The sequence below is a fragment of the Felis catus genome, chromosome X (genome assembly GCF_018350175.1).
Source record: "Felis catus isolate Fca126 chromosome X, F.catus_Fca126_mat1.0, whole genome shotgun sequence".
In the NCBI taxonomy this organism is placed as follows: Eukaryota; Metazoa; Chordata; class Mammalia; order Carnivora; family Felidae; genus Felis; species Felis catus.
In genome coordinates, this window is record NC_058386.1 from 109506043 (window position 1) to 109513255 (window position 7213).

At 47.1% G+C, this 7213-nt stretch overlaps 1 pseudogene; it reads left to right on the forward strand.

The window, feature by feature from the left end:
* The window catches only part of LOC111558683, a 28574-nt pseudogene extending 21361 nt beyond the window's left edge, over positions 1 to 7213 (forward strand).

The following is a 7213-nucleotide window of genomic DNA, read 5'->3' on the forward strand; positions in this document are numbered from 1 at the left end:
AATTTTCCCATTGAAATATCACCAAAAGCTCATACAAGTACCGCTGAATGCGGGTGGGGGAGGCAGGCTCTGAGCATAATACGAAGCAGTCTGCTAAAAGCAGGGGGTGTCTTTGAAATCTCCTCTTTTCTGTTTTAAGATGGATATGTGCGTGTTTTAATATAAAAACGACAGGTCTAAAAGAAAGAAAAAGAGTTCTCTCCCTGCCTCCACTCACCAATCAATATCTTTCAGTAAGAAGACATAAAGTTTCGCCTGTCTTTCAAGCCCCACCGCACCCCGGCACACTGTGTTCGAGTCCTGGGGGTCCACCGACCTCAGTTTGGGAAACACAGGTGGTGAGCTCTAAAAGGGCCCCTCCGTCTTTCAGTTTCTATAGGAAACTCCTGAGTTCCTAATTGCCACATGTCCCCTTTTGTTCTCAGGTTCTCACCTTTGCTCCCCACCCCTTAAAGTTCCCGAGGCCCCCGGGCGTAGATTGGGCCAAGTAGAAAGGACAGAGGCGGCCTTTCTCTATCTTTTGTAGCCCCCCAGAGCTATGCACACAGGTGCCCCACAAATACTCGTCATGTTGAATAGTTCAGTAACCAGAAAGGGGGCCCGGCTCCTGCTGCTGCCAGCAGTGTGAAAAGGTCTTTCAAACTGGTTCTGCTTTGAAAATTAACTAGGGAAGAAAGCCGCCTCCAATCCTCTGGGGGACGCGGATGGGGTCGAAACCAAATGACAAATCAGCAGACGAAGTGAGAAATCAGTTAGGAACCAGCGCGATTCAGACCATCATGTGACGTTCCCTCACCAAACTGGAAGGTAACCCTTCCGAAAGGTGCACCCCAATGGGTGGGGTGAGTCAGGAGTGATCACTTGCTGGGCAAATTCCTCATTTTCTCTCTCCTAACCCTGTATGAGCTTTCCAGTGACCCTGGACGCTTCGTGTTGACGCCTTTTTTCCATTTTAACCTTCCCTTTTAGACTATCAATTCTGACTGCCCTTGACTCTCAAAGATGCCAACGGTGCCCGGTTCTGGGCCACTCGTCATGCTGCAGCCTCTGTAACATTTGGTGTAGAGGGATCCATCCCACAACGCATTCTCGAACAGAACCCTTGGAAGTTATAAATATATATTTTTTCTGGGTGACCTGATGACTGGCCTTGAAATAAGCCTCTAGGTGGGGCGCAGCTAAACCACCATCACCAACAGGTCCTTGTTCCCTCAGGGGGTCTACTGAGAAATCCCTGTGCCTCATCCCATTCCCAGCCCACGAACAAACAGGAGCTGGGAGCCGGTGCCTGGCTGGGGAGCAGGGTGGGAGGCTTGCCGTTGTTTCCAGAAAGGGGAAAACCGGGACTGCTTGCCCTGTCTACGTCACAGGGCTTTGTGATCCTCCCTCTTCCTTGGGAATGCCTCTGATCTGAGACCCAGAGAGCTGCTTCTGGGTACAGAGTCGGACCTACCTTGAAGCTCCGATAAGGAAACCCCTGTAAGCATGCTCCATGAGTCAGAACAAACTCACTCAGCTGTTGAGCAGTTCTGGAAACTCTAAAGGTTCGCCCCGTGGTTTAATGAGCTCCTGCCAGCTTACGGTGCCCCAGCAGGTAGGAGTTCCACATTCGCTCAGCTGGCTCCCTGGGGGGAAACAAACTGAAATGCCTCTGGGTCAGTGTGGTCCCTTTCCCGTTAACAGAAAGCAAACTTGAAATTGACAAGAAGACCCAAGTCCCATCAGTGCACAATAATTGGACAAAGGCAGTTGTCTTTCTTCTGCAGTCAAGCAGGACGTTTAATGGTGTAAGACAGGAAGCATCACAGTGTTCGCTGTCACTTGAATAATTCCCGTGGATCGATCTGTGCGTAAGCTTGGTCAGATTTCTTGAAAATGGAGTGCCTCCTCTCTAATCACAAGCCTAGGTCAACTGGAAAGAGTTTCTGCCAGCTACAGGACCGGCCCCTTCATGGCTTCTGTGAAGAAATGAAGCTCACAGAAAGAGCAATAATTTGCCTATCTCACAGCAAATTAGTGGCATGGGTGGGGCGGGAATCCAGTTCTCCTGGCTCAGCAAACCTTTTAGGTCACTTACTATGCGCCTCGTGTTTTTTCTAGGCACTGGAAGACAGCAGCAAATAAGGTAGATGTGGTCTCTGCTCTCACTCGAAGCTTCCCATCTATTGGTTTTTTTTTTTGTTTGTTTGTTTGTTTTTTTGCAGCATTGAAATGGAGCAGATACTAATTCCAATCAAGCCTGGCAGAGTATTTGGAGCCCTGGTTCCACCAGCAGGTGGAAACTAAAATTAGGGCAGCTTCCCTGTGGCTCGGGCCAGTCCCTGAGCACAGGCTCACTTGTCAAGCTACGGGTCTCCCCCTTCACCTTTCCACCATTCATTTGTCAACAAATATTTATCTTTTTTTTTTTTTTTTTACATTTTAAAATAATGTAGGGGCGCCGATTTCAGCTCAGGTTCTGATCCGGTGGTTTGTGAGTTCGAGCCCCACTTTGGGCTCTGTGCTGACAGTTCAGAGCCTGGAGCCTGCTTTGGATTCTGTGTCTCCCTCGCTCTGTGCCCTTCCCCTGCTCACACTCTGTCTCTCTGCCTCTCAAAAAATCTTAAAAGATATATATTAAAAGAATGTACCTGTTCCAATCGGGATCAAACTCAAATTCATTAATTGTAATTAGTCAGCACGTTTCTTAAGACTGAAAATCCGTAAGGTCCCCGTTTCCTCTCTCTCCCCTCTTCCCTCTTGTGTGTGTCTGGTCTGCTTTCCCAGGTTGGATTTTACCAACTGCCAGATACTCCTTTGCTCCTAGATTTCCTGTCAATAGCAAGTTGGAATTAGAAGCTTGATCAGGTTCAGGTGTGATTATTTGAGCCGAGCTACTTCATAGACAGTGTTGTGCGGGTCACCAGGAAGCACACATTGTCTGCTTGTCACTCTTCCTATGAGGCTATCATGCAATTGGCAATCAATGCCTAAGACCCGCTGATGGATTAGTGGATGCAAACTGTTGACATCCCAACCCTGTCACTCTCTCTGCCTTTATTAGCTGCAATGCTTTCTATAAAATGAATCTTCCCCTCATGAAAATTTGGTTCCCCTCTGGGGTAGGGTTTATGCCGGGAGGGAAGATAAAGGCTTGATTCTTTCTCTTCACTTACCACTTTTGAAATGAGTTAGTTGCCTGCCATCTTCACAAGGGATCAATGAGTTTATTGTCTTGTTCTTGTTTTGTTCTTTAAGCAACATCCTATTTCTCGGCATGGTCTCCCTTTTGGTCTCCTCCTGTGTGTCAGGCGTTGTTCTAGACCCTGGGACTACAATCGCGAGAGACGTGGGCTCTGCCCTGGTGCAGTTCACAGTCTAGGGCCGTCCATACACAGAGCTCACTAAATAATCCAGGAATTCCATGGCCATGGGGTTATCCTCAGGTCCTTCTCACTATGCTCCCCTGCCCCTAACGCCTCACCTTTTGGAACATCCTCTCTCCCTGCTAATGTGCCCTTGATATTCATTTTAAGCAGATGCTATGGAAGAAATTATTAAACAAGAGGAATCTATACAGTGTCATTTCCTTCCCCTTCTGGATCTCCCAGGAATAACCCCTGTCACCGATCTGTCCCACTCAAGCAGCTAAAGTGTCGGGCTTTTCTAGAATGCTCCGGCCCTGGCGTCTGTGACAGTCCCCATCCCCGCAGCCTGTACCCCACCTATTGAGAATAGGGTGCTTCTGTGCATCTGTAGGGGAGCAGTTCTGCTGGGGGCCAAGGACCTAAAGTGCAGGTATAGGACCCTCAGCCACCCAAAAGCCACTGGCTTACCGGCTGCCCATTGGACATTTGGGGGAGGAGCTGTTTCTCTCTCTAGTATGCCCTGCTTGGGTCCCAACACCATAGCTGACATGAAATAGGTTGGAGAGGTTGCTGACTGCCGTGAACAGGTGATCTTTTAATTATTTATTTTGGGCCCCATGCATGCTTAGAGCCTCACTGCAAGGTCAAAGCAACAGCCCACACAAAAGTTGGCTAAACATGTAAGAGATGGAAAATGTTGATGGTGGCAACTAAATATAGACGCACATATGGGTGGATTCCAGAAACTGCAAGGCGGTGAACCTGACACTGAGCCCCAGCAAGATTCTGAACCACATTATCAAACAGGTGGCTTTTGCATATTTAGAAAAGAATGTGGAGCCCACACACGATCGGGCTTGAAAAGGTTAAAGAGGAAACCTCGGAGCAGCTCCAGGCAAAGGAGCGATGTTTGATGATGGGAAGGAGCAGAAAGGGCCACGCCAGGCCAGCGGGGCTGTTTCTGTGACAACGTTGACCTGGAGGAGGTTTTAAATACAGGACGTCACGAAGAAAATGGGGAGGATGGAGCATGACTGAACCTATGGCATGGATTATGTTTTGCAACAAATATATGTAAAAAATACAAACAACAACCTAGAATAGTTTACGGTATAAACCATAGTATATAGTATAAACAGATAGCGGGTTTCTGAAACTGACTATAACTCCTTCCTCCCTTACAAAACAGTGAAGTCCCCTCTCCAGATTTTCTGGTCCAATAGGTACCCCTTTTTAACTTGCATACATTTTTAAAGTAAGCTGTATGCCCAACATGGGGCTTGAACTCTTGACCCTGAGATCAAGAGTCACACGTTCCACAGACTGAGCCAGCCAGGTGCCTCTAACTTGTATATTCTAAGTTCTGTGGATCTACTGTGTGTTGTCTTCCACGATAGTCTCATCGGTAAAATGGTGAAGTGTGGGCTGGCTGATAACGTTTATCGACCTGGGAGTTGATTGATGGCCGTGTCAGGCTGGAGGGAAGAGTGGATACTCCAGAATCCCAGCCCTGTGTTGGTGAACATACTTTGTCAAGGAAAGATGCAAACAAAAAGAGTCTCTTGATCAAATTTGTTCGTGACTCCAAGCTGAGACTTGCCCAATTCTCTACGCGTGCATACGCGCAAACTCCTACCCCAAACCCTTAACCTGAGACATTGGGATATCAAGAGCTGGAAGAATTAATTGACCCTACTCACATTCCTGCTCTGAGGTGCAGTCCCTGCTGGTTGCAGATCCCTCGCTCTTATCTGCTCGATCTCTCCTCCAAAGAAAGAGCACACACTTCTATAGAGCCTCTGTTCTCCCTCCAGGTAAGCCCTGGGAGAAAACAAAAGCGGACAGGTATCCGTTTCATTCAAAGAGCCTGGGAAAATGAAATTCTGCGTAGGGATCATTTCATGTTAAAGCTGTACGCACCGTTGTGCCTTTCGGTCTGAAGGAAGTCGGTGTAACCAAATACAATGTGGGCACAAATCTTAACATTCTTAACTATAATTATTTGTCCAATCACAAGGCACTGCTCTCAGGAGATTCTTTAGGTCAGTCCTGTCATTGCCAAATCTATTACCGAGAAGGTAGGAGAAGGAGGACAAAGGGCACCTGAATGCAAAATGCTGGCTTCTCTGGAGCGGCCTCAATTCCAGCCCAAGTGCCTGAGGTTTATACAATTTAGAAATTACATCCCCCCTCCTTTGTTTTAGAAGCGACTTTGATGACTTTGATAAATCTCCTCGAAGCTTTGGCTGACTCAGCCCTCTTCAAAGAACATTCAAGCAGCGCCTTCACTTTACTTCCTTCACTTTACTTTACGAATACATGAACAATGCCCACCCAGGCCAAGGAGAATTGCCCACTGTTTGCTTGCAACCTCTTGCGAGGAAAGCAAGAAAGTTTACGAATATACTGGATGGGACTCGCCAACTTTCCTTTTGTAACTTAGGTCATTTGGAGTGGGAAAGCCCTTGGGTTGAGGATGCAGAAACACACATAGTCTCCTCCTCTGTATCTTCCCTCTGGAACTCCTTATTGAGCAGGTGGTTATATTTTTATTCCTGTATCTTATCAGCACCTTATTTGCCACGGAATGAAGAAGGCGTTTGTTCCAACATTTTTGTAGATACTGATCAGTTACAAGGAAAGTTGTGCTTTAAAATACTCTGCCCAGAAAATACTTTCTAAGTCCAGGAAGATGAGGTTGGCCTCAAGTTAAATTCTAGCTTACAGTTGGGAAGGAAAAACCCAGTTTATCTTGTTCCGAAATCAGAAAACCTAATAAACTTGGTAGATGCAAAACTATTTCCCTTTTCAGAGTCTCAGGAAAACGAAATGGAAATCCATGTACTGTGCCTGTACCTGATTTTAGTCTACCTTTTCTCTTTACTCTTTGTTTTTACACATATGACGAATTTCTCCTGGGTCCAGAAATGAGTGGCGAATGACATGGGGATTTCAACAAAGCATAAAGAAACCAGAAAAGGTCTCAAATGGTCTCTATTTAGTTCATTTCTTAGGTGACTTTGGTGAATTCATGCTAGAGAAGGCTGATCCACAATGTGTATTTTTTTTTTTTTTTTTTTTTTTTTAGGTTTTGAGAGAGTGAGAGCAGGGGAGGGGCAGAGAGAGAGAGAGGGTGGGAGAAAATCCCAAGCAGGCTCCCTGCTGTCAGCAGAGCTCGAACTCACAAACCATGAGATCCTGACCTGAGCCGAAATAGAAAACCAGACACTCAACCAACTGAGCCACCCAGATGCCCCCACAATGTGTATTTTTTTTTTAATTTTTTAATGCTTTTTTATTCTTGAGAGAGAGAGACAGAATGTGAGCTGGGGAGGGGCAGAGATAGAAGGAGACACAGAAGCCGAAGCAGGCTCCAGCCTCTGAGCTGTCAGCACAGAGCCTGACACGGGGCTCGAACCCACAGACTGTGAGATCGTGCCTGAGCTGAAGTCGGACGCTTAACCGACTGAGCCACCCAGGCGCCCCCGCAATGTGTAGTTTTACACACACATACGGGCAGAGAGAAATCTTCCCAAAAGTGATACGAAGCACCTCTCACCCATTTTTCCTCCCTCTGCTCACATACAGCATGGCTACCTTCAGAGCTTCGGTCCCCCCTTAACAAGGAGGTGTCCTCCAGAAACCAGTTTGGGCAGGCTTCCCAGGAGAGTCTCGAAAACTTCACGACAGTGATCAAAATCCCCTCCTCCTCAGTCCCTGATCAGGAACAGGACTCTTCAGTTGTTTACCAGGTGTCAGAGAACATGGCCGAAGAATGGTCCCCCGGGGAGACACTGCGGCGCGCACCTTTATCGGATTCAAGTGAGAAAATCGAGTACAGTCCTCCAGAACAAAACGGAATTTGA